The 16,709-nt window shown below is 40.1% G+C and overlaps 1 protein-coding gene across 4 annotated transcripts in view; it reads right to left on the bottom strand.

Annotated features, from left to right (window-relative positions):
- The window catches only part of LOC126754110 (trans-1,2-dihydrobenzene-1,2-diol dehydrogenase), a 239,468-nt gene that overhangs the window by 148,387 nt on the left and 74,372 nt on the right, over nt 1–16,709 (bottom strand). The window lies entirely within an intron of this gene.

The following is a 16,709-nucleotide window of genomic DNA, read 5'->3' as shown; positions in this document are numbered from 1 at the left end:
CATAAAGTGATATGACAACAGGTATTAGTAAAATCAATCAATATGCTCAACGAGCCAAATGTGGCAATTTTTCTTGTTTACATTGAGCCAGAAATGGGCCTCTTCGCTGAACAAAATTTGGCTCGAAAACGTCGAATACTTTAGAAACTTTTCAAGAGCATATAGAATGAAGCAATGTCGCTTGGAAAGGTTGAACGGCTTCAGTTCTTGCATATGCTGTATTTTGTACGTTATCAATTTAAGATCTCGACGTGAAATGCGCCTAGTCGTTCCAAACATCAGTCCGAGTTGCTGCGAACGTCACCGAATCGACTCTCCACGGTCTTCGTTTACATTCTCAGCTACGGCTGCTATATTTTCTTTACTGCTTGCTGGACGTAGTCTCTTCGGTCGAATATTATCCAATAATGCTGGGTCCTAAGATGGGTGATGGTGTTGCGAATGGTATGCCCAATAGGCCGATTATATTGACACTAAGTTCTTTACAGAACGTGAAAGTTCGTAGCAAAGTTGAAAGATTTATAAACGTTTTTCAGGCGTAAGTCTTTCCATGATGAAATGCCAAACATTACTAAACTATTCAAAAAAGTATCTCTACTTGGATCGGATATAAATACTGAAAATACTTCTTAGAAAGCGCTGTGAGATGCACAAATACCTCAAAGGATCCTGCAACCCATACAGAACCTTTTCAAAGATACTGTGGAAGCTATAAGAGTATTTCATAATATTTATAAGTTCGAATAAATATTGTACTCACAGAGCCGATTGGTGGATCTTTGTTTGTCTTAGCTTCGGTAATCAAGAGATTTAGATAAGTACGGCTTGTTCGAGGGCTTCCGGTATTACCTTTGGAATGGTAAGAGCGTAGAAGTTTCCTCCTCGCTGATAGCAAGATTTTACCGCATTTACGTGGATATGATGACCTTCATATAGAGCAAGGCCAACCACGTGAAGGTGAGACCGACGAGAAGGCCTATAATTTCTTTTCTGAATTGGATCTAGTGAATCCTTGAAATCTTTAGATCCACAGAACATCGTCAACTTTCATCTGTTTTTCTTAAAAACTACCCTACCAACCCTAAAATTTACAAGTTTCTTATCTACATATTGTACTGCTTAATGAAACACTTGGCATTTCAGAAAAACAACAAGTCACTGCATTTTATCGGGCTTAACCAACACTTGACGCATACCCACACACACATATGCAAAGTAGTTACGCGAACCTAATCATCACCCCTACTTAAAGTCGTAGGAAGGAAGCTCAGCTCTAATTGCCACAACAAATGCTTACGTAGAAATTATTACAAATAAACGCTTTTGAAAATGTACTTGCATTTAATCTCATAATTCTTTTACCACGCTTGATTTTATTTGTAATGCTAAGCGTTTCCCTCTTCATAAACTTTTTTCTTGAGTTTGAAATACTTGAAAGTTATTATTTTCCACCCCACAGGTCTCACGTGTTGTTGTTTACAACTGTGCTGGTGCATAAATGTATTTGTTGGGGTGTGAGTGGTGAATGCACACACCTGGATGCGATTTTGTTCTTGGCAAGCAAAACAAAAAAAACAACGAAGAGCTTGTAAATAAGAACATTCAATATATACTACAAGACTAAGTCTCTAGTGCGCTGATAAGCAAACCGTTATTGATTGAGTACCACGAAAACAACAAAAAAGCAAAAGTGTGGCTTTGGGACAAGCTTTGCCTGGGTTGAGCACGGTCCTTGGCACGCAGTGGTTGTAGTTGCGGTGGGAAAGAAAACAATGAGACTGATTGTCGTCAAAAGATATGGAATTTTCGATTTCTAGTTTGTATGTGTTGGTGTGTATGTTTAACGGTCGAACTTATTTTCCTTTGCTTTTCAGACGTTTTGTCCAGCGATTCTCAGTACAGGCGCGGTTCCAGAGTAGAATTTTGGGAGGGGGAACTATATCATTTTGAACCTGCAACTCAAAGTCGGGGTACTCTCTGCAGTTGATTGGACTTTATTAGTGTGTCTTGGAAGTCTGAAAAATCAACAACTGACCAGATATTCACCATGCGACAAATCTTGGAAAAGACCCGTGAACAGAGAATCGACACGCACCACCTTTTGGTCGATTTCAAAGCTGGACGGCACGAAAAGGAGCAGACTTTATGTCGCAACATATGTCTGAATTTGGTATCACCGCAAAACTAATACGGCTGTGTAAACTTATCAGGAAGGACATCTCCGAGCTGTTTGATACCAAACGGGGTTTCAGACAAGGCGACTCCCTATCGAGAAAATAATTCGATCTGCAGAACTTAATCGTGCAAACAAACAGTCATCGCACTTGCGACTTGGCTTCTACGTCACGACAGTCAAAACTTCGAAGTCGTAGTTAATTTCGACTATCTTGAAACCAGTATTAACACCAACAACAGTGTCAGCTTCGATATCCAGCGCAGAAGATCTCTTGCCAACAGGTGCTAGTTCGGACTGAGTAGCCAATTGAGAAGTAAAGTCCTCTCTCGACGAACAAAGACCAAACTGTATAAGTCACTCATCACCAGCCTGCTATATGGCGCAGAGGCTTGGGCGAAGACAGCATCTGACGAGTCTAGAGCTATAAAAGGGGTCTGTTGTCTTTCGCTCGTGAATGTCAAAACGCAATTGCAGGTGCCCTGGTATCTGACTCATCTCAAAAGAATGCTCGGTTCGTAACCTGACTGAAATATTAGATATGAAAAAGTTGTCTGTGCCATGAGTGTCACGTATTCTCGTCAGGCATCAAGCACTACTCGTATGAACACTTTACACCAGTTTAATGCTCTTCAAGCGCCATCTGTAGGAGTTTCTATGTCATGTCGTAAGCCTCGACGTATCATGGATCTACTGTTATACACCATAGGCCAAGTAGCAGACGAAACAGTGGACTCTGTGTGAAGAACTTGCTCCCAGAATGGCGAAAACATGAAGCAGAAGTGAAGCCCAAGGATCACTCAGTACTACTATGCCAAATTATTAGGCCGATTTAGTGGCGAATTATCAAAAGATTTCTTTTGGCGAAGGAAAAAGTGTTTTTCAGTCGAATTAAGTAACAGATTTCACTAAACTGTCTTACCGTTAATAAAACGATTGAGATGAATTCAACCCTGTTCAAAAACCTCTAATTCAGACAACCAAACTTTGGGGCTTTGAAAGTCTAAATTTTAAAATCTAAGACAAATATCTGTATATGTACATATATTTCGTAAATCGTTCATCTACGATAAAAAATCGAGCAACAAAAGTCTTAAAATTCCTTGAAAATCGAAAGTAAGAATCTTAATGATCTCGAAAACACTTCTTTAAAATCCATTCTAAATTATTTCCATCCAATTGCGCAATTAATATTGACTGAGTTGAAGAAAAGTGAAAGCAAGGCGTGACGAATTCGGCATAAATAAATATGAGTGAAGAAATTCCATTCGTATGTGTGTTCGTCTGTGTAAAACCAGGTGTCAAATGTGACAAACGAAAGTGAAATTGATTACTTTGTATGACAAACATACAAGCAAATAACAATGAGGTGCCGGGACGTTGAGCTTAGAACACTAAAACTGTCACTCGATTATACACACACACACACACACACACACACACACACACTGAACGTTCACCACTGCTTGGAGGAACATTGTCACATTTATAATCAACATTATCAAGTTGTGATGATCAGCAGATACAACAATAATGCCAACAACATTAGCACCACCAGCGTTATCAAATAGACAACAGTTTAGCATGTCCAACGCTGCTGGTTGCTCGATGGTGACACAATGCGTGAATATCCGCTGAGCTAAGCACACACACACACTCACGCATTCACGTACTCGTTTGTGTTACACACAATAGTCAACACCTCAACGCTTTGAAATTGAATATGTAAATTGTTGTTGCGCGTATGCGCCACTCTTGCTTTCGATTGATTGTTTTCCACGCTTTGATATTTATTGATGGATAGCTGATAATCAAATAAACAATGTGACAGTTCACAGCGTTTTCCTGCATTCGCACCCGCTCTGTCTGAGGGCTAGTAGGAATAATATAACGAAGAAGGCATTAAAGGCATAAAATTGTTTTTTTTTTTTTTTTATTAGAAAAAACTAGTTGCGTACTAGTTTCATTTAGAACAGTTTGTAACCACTTTAGGTAAGAATATTTATAAATTCATTCTTTAATCGCATTCTCTCCGAAACTATTTGATAACAGTGGACCCCGATCTCATGTCTAAAGGGTTTGAGAACACCTGATTTATATAACCTGACAACTTCCATGGGGATGCCGAATCGGAATTTAAGTTCTTCCTCCCAGCGTAGACTTAATGAAGAAGACCTTTAAACAGTTAAGTAAAAGCATAATGCAGCTGACTCTCTAGCAAGTTTTGTCTATCCTTCTTGTCGCGTTCTTAATCACAATAGCTGTTTTTGATGGCTAAACGTTTTAGAATGGCGAATCGAACAGACAACTGGTTTAAATACTAAAAACTGGTTTAACCAAATATAAATAGAAGTACAAAGAGTAATTAGGTTGCCGGGGATAGATGTGGCTGTCTGACGACACTTCTAGGCCTTTAAGAGATCCAATTTGAAACCACCGGGACTAAAATCCCTTCACTTTTCTCTGAATTATCCCGTGAAGAAACCCTCGACTCTTTAGTTGCGATTCTTTTCCATACAAATGGAGCAGTCTTGCGTTATTCGTGTCGAGATCGAGTTGATAGCTTGTTCACTTATAGGACAGTATAATGATCCCTCTGAAAACTAAAGAATAATAAATAGGTTTTTGAAAATAAACAGCTGACATAAAAACTTTACTTCTCGTTAAAAGGAAAAAGTAGGAAAGGTAAGCGAATCAAGTTACGTATTTAAGTGAAAAACTTATTGATTAGAGTTTCCATCTCTACTTTCCAGCAAACTCAATGCACTCTTACCCTACAGGGCACAACAGCTCGTGGCCACTCTTCGACGTTGGTCATTTTTCATGGCGATTGGACTCACGGAAATTTGCTTCTGACTGGTGAATATCAATTTGTTATTTTGATTGTTTCATTTACAAATTACTCAATACAGATTTTGTAATTGTTGGAGATTTTGGTGATTTTGTAAATGTTTTACGCTTTTCGCTTTAATTCACAGGAAAATGTTTTCCTTTCCAAACAATACCCTTTCATTGTGGGTTAATGATTTCGCTTGAAATCTTCATTTTCTCAGAAAACTTTTCTATCTTGAAAGTGAAAATGGGAGCATCTACAAATGCGATTCGGGAGCGTGAAGCGCCGTTCACGCGGGCGTTAAAATTAGTTGTTAATGTGCGTACATTAATTCGCCGTTCCCACACAAGCTGCTTGGTCCACCACAATTACATATTCGACTGTTGTTATTGTTGTCATTTTTTGTTTTTTGTTGTGACAATTCATTACTCATTGATTGCCTGTAAATTTGTCAAAATCGACAGAACAAATGTTTACGCGCGGATTATCCTTTTTGACGAAATGCTGTGGACCACACGCCTCGCTTGGAAAATTGAAACAATTTATATGTAAATTATTTGTAATTAATGACTGCATCTAATTCTTCGATTTCTCAGAGTATTTCGTATGAGTTTGTGAGAAATATTCAAATGACATGCATTCAGTGGAAATATTTACATACATAACTTGGAGAATACATTTTCTTTAAGAAAACTATGTATCGGTAAAAATATTCTGTCACAAAATGAGGTGATGCAGAGATAATCAAAAACGGCAATACACTGGAAATCATAAAAATAGTTAGAGGGCTACATAATACAATGGGCAAAGTCTGACAGTACTACTGATACTAACTAGGGTAAGTTGTTCAGGCATGTTTTACCTATAAAAACCCGGGTCTATACATTTTACCTTGTCTTGTCGACCGCAGTGTGTGAAAGACTGAAGCTCACCGTAAACAAACTGATTGGACCTTATCAGCATGGCTTTAGACCAGGAAAATCTACTATCGACCAGATTTTTTTCCAGAATCCGACGCAGAATCACTTTTGCCAACAGGTCCTACTTTGGACTGAGTAGGCAATTGAAAAAGTTGATAAAGTCCTCTCCCGACAAACACAGATCAAACTCAACAAGTCCCTCATCATTTCCGTCCTGTTACATGGTGCGGAGTCATGAACAATGACATCATCTGATGAGTCGGTCTTAGGAGTAGTCGAGAGAAAAGTTTTGCGGAAGATTGATGGTCCTTTACGAGGTGTTCGGCAGACAACGGCCGCATTGTCCGGATGGAGGAGAACACTCCAGATCCAGGTTTTCGATTCACTCGCCGCCGGTGGAAGCAGAGGAAGTGTAAGATCTCCACTCCGTTGGAGAGATCAGGTAAAGAAGAAGACAAATAGCAAAAAGAAGAAACCTGTCAAGCCATTTAATATCGAAATATATTATTACTGTAGTATAAGGGTACAGTGACCCGAAGGCACATCCGTCTTACTAACGACCCAAATACACTACAAAACTCAATTAAGTTTGATAAGCAAAAGCCTTAGTTTTTAATTCAAAATTTCCTCTTAGTTACTCGAATAGCTTCAAGTTCCGAGGCCTGACTTCGAATAGCGAGTGTTATAGAACAAATAACATATGTACGTGCAGATATACGTGGAACTTGTCGTTTTCTGTCGAATTTATATGGCTGTAAATGCAGTTCATATGTTCCTTTCCGACTAATCTTCATGAGAATCTATTTAAAATATGTTCACCTCTACACGCTGTGCTTTCTATTTTGCAAAATTCTCGATATATTCTACATCAAATTTCTATCTAGCTAAATTTCTAGTCCGCACTCGACCAAGTGGCACCATCCGCTCAACCCACTTCCAAACTGCGGGAGTCGCTTATAATAACTATATTATTCTCAACTCAGAATTGTTATAGTATGTAAGTACTTATATTATTTCGGAGCACTCAAAACCGCAATTATGTTGTCATCTCAGCAAGACTGTATTTGTTGCGGCACTTGAGTTTGCATAACGAACCAGAAAATATTAAATATTTTGCTGGCCCAGAATTTTCCCACCAAAACCAATTAAATTTCAAGCAATAGCTCTAGCTACCACCCGCCAACGCGCCTGCGCCTGCGCACACTCACAAACCACAACTCAATAATATTCGCAAGCAGCCGAACGCTGCAAGCGACGGGAAGCACGCAAAACGCACTTGAGCCGCACAACATGACAACACGTGACTGTAGCCGCAATCTACGGCCAGCCACCGTCCGACCAAACCGCAAGACCACTTGCGTCTATTCAAATCTCTAACAACAGTTCACAGTTCTAATGTCCGCCATGCACATTTCTCGCATACAAGCACAACAAAAACAACAACGCAAAACTCGCATTAGCTAAACACCGGCACTAATGTCCCTTAAGACGAGGAAATTTGTTTGGGAATTGTGGTAATTTGATGTGAAACAGGTACTTGAGAAGCGGACGTTTAGTCGGCTTTTAACGCCTACTTAGTGGCTAACAAGCAGCCTAAAGTCAAGTGACTGCCACTACTCGGCTACCCAAGCTACCTGCCACAATTTGTGCCCATCAGCGGCAAGTAGCCGACAGCGTCAACACCATTGTTGTCTGCATAACAACAACCTGAGCGCTCGCTCGTGATGTGACCAAGTCAGTATGCTGAATCTCGACTGCGCATGCGTAGCTCTACTCATATTTGCTTTTGTTGTTGCTGTTGGTGTTGTGCACACATACACACCGCGTCATTATGGCATGTTGACAGGTAAATATTTGCCAATTCTAACTGCCACTTAGGCGGCAGCGGCCAGTGCTGCTTCAGCCTCGGCTTGTCGGACGGTGCGTGATGTCTCTGTTAGTGTCGTTGCGCGTGTCAAGTGTTCGCCGTTTTGTTTTAACACTTGTGTTCGGCCATTGTAGTCGTTGCGTTTGCACTCACCAACTCGGGCACTTGCTGCGCGCTGCTACCTGTTATTATTTGACTCAGCAGTCTGCGCGCCTGCGCAAATCTCCACTGGGCATGTGAGATCGCTTGCTTGTCCGGTCGAGTACTTGCATTGTCTTGTGAATCGCCCAACTGTGACGTAGTACGAGCATGTGTAATTAGGTTGGGTGTGTGTATTTATCAAGTGGCTGTTTTGCGAGTTCTTGCTAATTTGTATGGTAATTGTCGGTAATTGTTGATAATTATTGGCAATTACAAAGTGTAAAATGCATTATTTACTAAAATTTATTGTATTAATATCGCGTGCGATGACAGTCGTTAGTGTGCTTGTATATTTTATTGATTTCAGCTTCTAGAAATAACCAAACAGTCATTTTCTACAAGCTTCCCTTAAGGCGAATTTTTTGCAAGCAAAATCACGCGCCATAGATCGGAACAGTTTGCACTCACCTGGTGCAAAGCTTGGACTATAAGGTGAATATATAGTATAAGACTCCTAACTAAGGTTCTATAGCGTCTGGTGTTTCACTATGTATGTATGTAGCCTGGCGTTTTGCTAAGGACACAGGATTTATCTCCTACCAGCTTCTTCTAAGCGATTGCTTCCTTCAAATGTTCCAACAGTTGGCAGTAGCAGCCCGAACACACAGTTTTTGTCATAGAAAAGCAGCTCTTAGTAGTTGATTCGCTGCCGATCCCACCAAGAGCTTAGAGAAACCTTCATAACCATCAATTATGGCTTGGTCACCGTTTGCGCCGACTCACCGCTATTCGACCACGTTTCACAACCAGTAACTATCCGCTTTAAAACGGTTTGTTTTTATTGCGATACAGCAGCGACTTGAAAATGCGAAATCGGTCGTTTTACCAGACCTTACATTACTCATAAAATTAAGACAACCTTATCTTGCAACTGGACTGGATTCGGTTGAGTGCGTTCCTAGCTAACGAATGAGCGGCTGGTCAGCTGTCTCCGAGCACCCGGAGAGTCAGAACAAACATTTTCGCACGAATTGTTTTTGTGAGTGGTGCAAGATGATTACTGTCTTTTTTGACATCAAAGGCATAGTCCACCAAGTTTTACATGGAAGTCCTCAAGAGACTCAAACGAAAGGTCAATCGGGTCTGACAAGGCATTGCAGCCGATTGGAAGTTGCAAAACGACAACGCCCCGGCTCACACCGCGTGTGACTTTCTTATCAAAATTCACTTTCTATAAAGAATGTATTTCGCGCGCTTCACTCAACTTTTGGTCAACATAATCGGTCTACGGAGCGTACTTTTTGCAACACAAACACACATTTTGAGACCCAGCATCCATTATTGACGTCCCACCCAATAGACAACGTTCAGCACGCAGTGTAGAAAATATGGCAGCCGTAGCTGAGAATGTAAACGAAGACTATGGAGAGTCGATTCGTCGACTTGGCGTAATTTACGTCGAGATCTTAAATTAAAAGCGTACAGTGGACAGTTTATAAAAGAACTGAAACCGCTTAACCTTCCGAAGCGACATCGCTTCGCTCTATGTTCTCTTGAAAAGTTCCAAGAAGATCCAACGTTTTCAAGCCAAATATTGTTCAGCTATGAGGCTCATTTCTGGCCATGATAACCGACTATTTAATGTCTGAAATTGACAGGCCGGCGCCACTTCCCACAAATCACATTAATCAATATATTGAGAGAACACTTCGGTGAGCAAATAATTTCACGTTTTCTACAGGTTGATTGGCCACCAAGATCGTGTGATATCACATCATTAAACTTTTTTCTCTGGGGATATGTAAGGTCTAAAATCTATGCGGATAATCCCGCTTCGATTTAGGCTTTGGAGAAAAATATCGCGAATGTCATTCCCCAGTTACCAGTCGAAATACTCGACCCAGTAATCGCAAATTAGACTCAACGGATGGACCATCTAAGATGTAGACGTGGCTAACATTTGAAGGCGATAATCTTCAAAAAATAAATGCCAAAGAAAGTTCTTCCAAATCACAATAAACATTCCTTATTAAATTTGAAATTTCTGTGTTTTTCTTAGAAAAAGTAGGGAATCCCGAAATAGAACGCCATTAAACTTACTTATGTATATATATTGTTATATTCTGGTCTTGCTCAGGTTGTGGATAAACCTATTAAATATTATATTTGAACAACTTTTAGTGGCCAAATCATATATTTAATTTTTCACGAAAGGTAGCAAATAGCAATTTGAATATTATTATTTTTTATGAATTGTAGGAAGATAATATTTTAGATTAAGAAGAAATGTATTAAATTTAATTCAAAAACAAATTTCGCTAAAAAAATTCAAACTAACTGCTTAAGTTACAACTTTTCAGAATTTTACTTGTGTTCTATAATATGTTTCTTTCAAGGAATTTTCCACCAAAAACAATTCTGATTGTAAAGCGATATCTTTCAAATGATTGGATTTTCTCAAGTAATACAATACCTTCGAGTATCGCTATTTATTAATATTTGCGCTTTCTTCTCACAATTTGAGCAATCAGAAGCTGCAGAGACTAACACAGCAGGATTGCTGACTAAGTGAATTGGAAATTGATTGAGCGCTGAGCCGCGAAAAGTCGAAAGCAGTAAATACCTTCAGGCCTCCAACTAAGGTGATTGATGAAAAGATCAATGAAGCCAACATGCAATGAAAACATAACGAGAAAGTCATGAGAACGATTAAAGCAGATTTGAAAGTGTGATAAGGTCTAGGTGCATATGTATGCGCGAGGGCCTAGAATGCCGAAAATTGTGAATTGACGCGCTAATTCGCGTCGTGTATGCATAAGCATGCGCAGAAATCTTTACTTCCAAAAATGCATAAATTTATATGAGCAAACATGTTCGATCACCTCACGTGTGCATCACATTTGGCCGCCAGTGACTGCATTTTAAAAATATGCACTTTGGAAAATTTCAAAATTTCATTCAAAACTTGGGAAACAAAATTCGGGATTCCGACGTATGTGTGCCTGTGTCTGATTCATCACACGTAGCGTTGCAACGCAGTCAGCGGTCAGACAGCATGACGCCAGCGGTATGCTGGAAATTCTTCAACAGCAGCAGCGGCGCAAGGACTTCACACATGTAACTAAGTATATGAGGCTGCCAGGGGCGCAGGCGCCTAAGGTGCATTTGACATGGCTCATTGCACATGAGTGCCTGAGATAGCACTCGAGGAGCGAAGATGATGAAGCGCGAGCCCGTTCAAGGAGCAAAACGCGTCGCAGCGAAAAGTCATTAAAGATGTACACACATACATACACTGCTGTTGTAAATATTTGATATATATATGTATGTAAGAACTTCAGTATATACATATGTACGTAAGTACATTTGCAAATACCTACAATTTTAAATTTTTTTTCTAAAATAAGATTTAACCTAAAAACAAAGTTAGAAAAGCAAGTAGGATTCCATAATCCAGCTGCAACTTGAATTAGTTTTTGTTAATTTAGTCATTGGATTTATCTTCAGTGAGTATAGTAAAAGCATTCTACAGAGGTAAAGCGATAGATTATATTAAAAAACGAGAAAAACTGTTAACTTCTGTTGTACCGAAGCTGTAATAACCTTCACAAATAGTTCGATATCGGCGGTTCGGAGAAGTGAGTGGCTTTTTGGAGAAAATGTTTCTGATCGATATCTCAAAAACTGAATAATTTGAATATATAGTATACAGACAGACGGAAGGACGGACATGGCAAGGTCAAAACTACTCGTCACCTGATCATTTAGATGTATGTTTCCTTCTAGGTCTTACAAACAAGGTTCCGGGAAAATAAGAATACTAGGAGAAACGTATAAGCAGATCCAAAAAATCGACGAGTTTTCAATGGTATGGTAGTTTCAAATGGTAGAAAACGCCTTGAATTAAGGAAAAAAAATTGGGTACATGGGTCACTCCTCCGTGAGGTCGGAAGCAAAGAACAGAAACGAGGTTAGGAGAAATTCCAGGAATAAAAACTGGGATCTCTACAGGCAGATATTATTAAGCGTGAAAAGGGCGTTACTGTATTTACTAATGCCCTAAATACATCTCTTCACTACGCATGCCCTTCGCTGCGACTCAAGCACAAAACGAAGCCTCTTTGTTGAAACTAGGAGCTTGAGTCATGCAGCCGCAAAGTACGGGAATGCTTCAACTGGGCCAGGCTAGCACAAAACGAGAACTGTTGGAATGAATTTAAATATCTTCTAAGAGATTACAAGAAGTTGGTGCGCAGGACTAAGCGAGAATCCTGTTAAAACTTTTGTAGTGAATTTGAAAAGACCAACGAGGTGACAAGACTTAGGGAACTATTATCCCATCTCGCGAGGTTTAATACGCAAAAGTAGCGGAGTGTGGACGGACAACTGCGAGGACTCATTAGAAGACCTAGTAAGTGTGCACTTTCCGGGCTGTAAAGATGCGATAAGTCCTAGCTACAAAGAGAGTAGTGCGTTAGACGTTCTCGAACACATCTTTACAGAGAATAAAATAGAATGCGCAATCTGCTCATTCGACCCATACAAATCTCCCGGTACGGACGAAATCATTCCAGCAATGTTACAGAATGCGGTCTGCCGTGCCATGGCTAAAAGCTTTTAAACACTCATGGAGAGAAGCTATAGCAGTTTTCATACCGAGGGCAGGTAGAAACAACCCAGCCTACTCAAATGATCTATAAGCTTAACTTTCTTCCTGCTGAAAACGCTAGAGAAGATCTTTGATGCGCACATAAGGGCCGCAGCGCCTCCTAGAAGCTTTCCCAAGGCGCAACCCCCATATACGAAGGGCAGATCAGTCAGAGACTGCAATACATACACTGATATTTATTATCAAATGGGTTCTTGAATATAAGGAATACGCTCTTGGAGCATTCCTGGACATTTCTGGAGCGTTCAACAACGTCTCTAACGTCTGAGTAGTATCCAGTCAATAGGTGTTGATCTCGCTATACAACGCTGGATCAGAAGCCTTTTCACCTCTAGATGGATAAAATCAGAATGTAACGACGCTAAGATTACCAAGCAAGTCTGTAGAGATACTGCCCAAGGTTGAGTGCTATCCTATGGACAGTAGTGGTGATTAAACTGGCAAGGAACTTTAAAAGCAAGGACTCTAAATATATGAACTCTAAACAATTTGAGAAAAAATCATCAATAGTATTACTGAAAATCGAAAGATTCGTTGTGTTGCCGTGGACAACTGTAAGTATGTATGTATCACTGTGAGAAGTAGAACGCGCCAAAAGCACAGCATGCCACTGCTTGCCAATTGCTTATTTGTTATTGCTATTGTTATTTGTTGTTTATTCAGCTAAATGACTGTGTGAGAAAATGGCCAAAAATCAGCGCTGCTCACTTTCCGCAATCGGGCATACATATGTACAAATCAGCCGACCATTCATGCTTTCGACGGGAAACGTCGTTTTTTCCGCACACACAACAGCGCCTACCAGACGCCTTTAGCACGCCTGTTGCTGAGCTATGTTAGTGTGCATATGTGTATACCGACTTTCATATGTGTGTGTGTATCCATGTGATGCTTTGAGGTGCAACAAATGCATTGCAATTAGCATGTGGCATATTAATGCACCGAAAAATGCCTACATATGAAGAATGCATATGTGAAAGTTAGACACACACACATACATACATGCAAACGTACATATTTATATACTCATATGCATTTATAAATATATGCCAGCACGTGTGGACCCATATGTAGATGAATGTATGTACATATGTACATGGAGTCAGCCCTCAATTGGCACACACGTGTTGTATCATACTACCTTCGACTAACGGACCTCACCGTTGATTGTAGCACGTACGCCTATAACACGTGTGTGAAAATCTCATTTCACCTATTTATTTGTTATGTTTTTTGCTTCCCGCAATTTTCTAAAGTACACTTCACACTGAATGAAGGTGAGCGAAAATTTCTCGCGGCAAGTACTCACAAACATACGGATAAACAGCGATACGGGAGTGCAGTTGCTGTTGCACGTATGGCACGGCACTACTCGAAATTTCCATTAGGCCACGTCATCTGTATAAAATGTGTGCAGCAGCGAGAAATCTCACACACTTCCATATAAGTAAATAATATATAATGTACATATGTGTACACACAGGCTGGAAATCAAGTTCATACGTGTGATTCTTAGGAAAATAGAGTTTTTGGCAAATAAACCCTTTTGCATGACTTTGATCAAGCATTTTATGCATAAGTATACAAATAACAATATATGTATATATGTATGCAAACCGCACCTTTGTAGCCCAAAAAAAGTTATTTCAAGATCTATCCCTCAACTTGGCATCTCCACTATAAAAGTAGACCCCGTGGTTCCTTCAGAGCTCGATATAACGTAGTTGTCCCTTTAGATCGTAGACGAAGTTTGAAACAGAGTGTCATTACTTGTTTCGAAGAGTGGAAAAACTGGATGATATAACAGATCTCAACGTCACGAGACTGTAACGTCACTATTGACAGCTAAAGCGTTCATCTGTAGTAGTGGAACTGAGTGGGTTGGGTCTCGGAGTGGAGTAAATAATATTGTTAAAATCCCTTTGTTAACTTAGTTTCAGAAAGCTGGCCTCTTCTTCTTTCCAGCAAAAGGCGAACTTCCAAAAAACGAAGGCCATACGGATACTTCCGACCAAATACAAGCTCACGTCACTACCTGTTCGACAGCATAATATTTAATATGAAGCTTTAGTCAAGCGATTATCTTCTCTATCATCGCCAGTGTTCTTTGTATAATATTTTAGAGTTTTACTTAGCACTTATAGGAGCTTAGGACTTTAGAGGATAGAAAAAGTTGGAACATTTTTTTTTCGATTTTCGTACCCCCGATACGGGTCGAAAAAATCTTCTCAACTTTTTCTAACCTCTAAAATCTCTTGCGAAAGATCAGCGAACCAAATTATTGGAGTCGAAAACGGAGGTACGAAGCAGACTCCAGCCCATCAGCGCGGTTTTGTGATTGATTGATCCATTCTTGTATGAAAATAATACCGTAACATCCGTTCCGGTAGTTTTGATTTAAAAGCTGGACCACGACCCGGAAGCCAATGGCAAGCTAAACATTCTATAACAAACTGTTTCGAATCATACAAAGGAAGATCGATGAATAGTTATTACAACAGTTAACGTAAGAAAACCTCATGGAATGAATTTGCGAAGCCCTGTTGTAACGCTGCAAAATCGATCCATTTCCGAAGCAGATGTGATGAATCGCGGTGAGCGCAAATAGTCACCAAGCTAAGTTTTACGGTGAAGGAGATTTCACTATGTTTTTCCTGGAACTGTCAGATAATCTTCTACTATGAAGTGTTCTCTATTAGCAATTATCCGTTTAAAGAACAACAAAGCAGCGGAGGCTGATGAATTTCCGGCCGAGCTATTCAAATACGGCGGCGAAGAACTGATAAGGCGCAAGCATCTACTTCTTTGTAGAATATGATCAGACGAAAGCATGCCTGACGGTTTGAATTTAAGTGTGCTCTTTCCAATCCACAAAAAGGTAGACCCGACAATCTGCTCCAACTACCGTGGGATAAACCTCCTCAATATCGCATATAAGGTTCTATCGAGCATATTGTATGTCAACAAACTAATTGGACCTTATCAGTGTGGCTTTCTTCTTCTTAATTGGCGTAGACACCGCTTACCCGATTATAGCCGAGTTAACAACAGCGCGCCAGTCGTTTCTTCTTTTCGCTACGTGGCGCCAATTGGATATTCCAAGCGAAGCCAGGTCCTTCTCCACTTGGTCCTTCCAACGGAGGGGGGGTTTTCCTCTTCCTCTGCTTCCTCTGGCGGGTACTGCGTCAAATACTTTCAGAGCTGGAGTGTTTTCGTCCATCCGGACAACATGACCTAGCCAGCGTAGCTCTTGTCTTTTAATTCGCTGAACTATGTTAATGTCTCCGTATATCTCGTACAGCTCATCGTTTCTTCGAATGCGATATTAGCCGTGGCCGTTCGCGCAAAGGTTCATAAATCTTTCGCAGAACCTTTCTCTCGAAAACTCGCCACCTTCTGGAGAAAATAATTCGAGTTGCAGAACTAAACAGAGAAGGTACCATCTTCTATAAAAGTGTACAGCTGCTGGCATACGCCGACGATATAGATGTCATTGGCCCCAACAAGCGCGCTGTTATTTCTGCTTTCTCCACAATGAATAAGGAAGCGAAGCAAATGGGTCTGGTAGTGAACGAAATATCTTCTGTCATCAAACCTGCCGGGGGAGCAGATGAAGAGGAAGACCTCTACTCCGTTCGAAATACCAGACAGAGAAGGTCCTGGTTTTGCTTGGAGTCTCCAAACTAAATCGGATCTTTCTGACTATTCTGAACTTAAACTTCAATTTAATACAAATATATTTGGCTTCCTTTCTGGTAGACCTTCTATATGATTCGGGCTTCAATTGTAGTTCCAATCCAGCATGTAGTTTCTGTCCTAAACGAAAATTAACCTAGTTTCTTTGCTATTGACCGACCTAAAAATTTATGAAACACTCAACTCTGCTTATAAGATACACATACATCTATACAATTTCAGGCTACACCCAGCTGAAGAAGTGAGAAATGAGCTTCTATCTATCTAAATATATCTGTATGCACGTATTGTCGAAAATATTTATGTTTAATGAAGATGCAGTTCAACGATCGTTAATGATCAAATGTAAATGAAACAGAAGTCAACTTTGTTAATAAAGCAAGCATGAAATGAATTCACATAACGGTATC

The sequence above is a fragment of the Bactrocera neohumeralis genome, chromosome 3 (assembly GCF_024586455.1).
Source record: "Bactrocera neohumeralis isolate Rockhampton chromosome 3, APGP_CSIRO_Bneo_wtdbg2-racon-allhic-juicebox.fasta_v2, whole genome shotgun sequence".
Classification (NCBI taxonomy): Eukaryota; Metazoa; Arthropoda; class Insecta; order Diptera; family Tephritidae; genus Bactrocera; species Bactrocera neohumeralis.
Note: the sequence above shows the minus strand (reverse complement) of the source record. Positions and strands in the feature narration are given on the sequence as shown.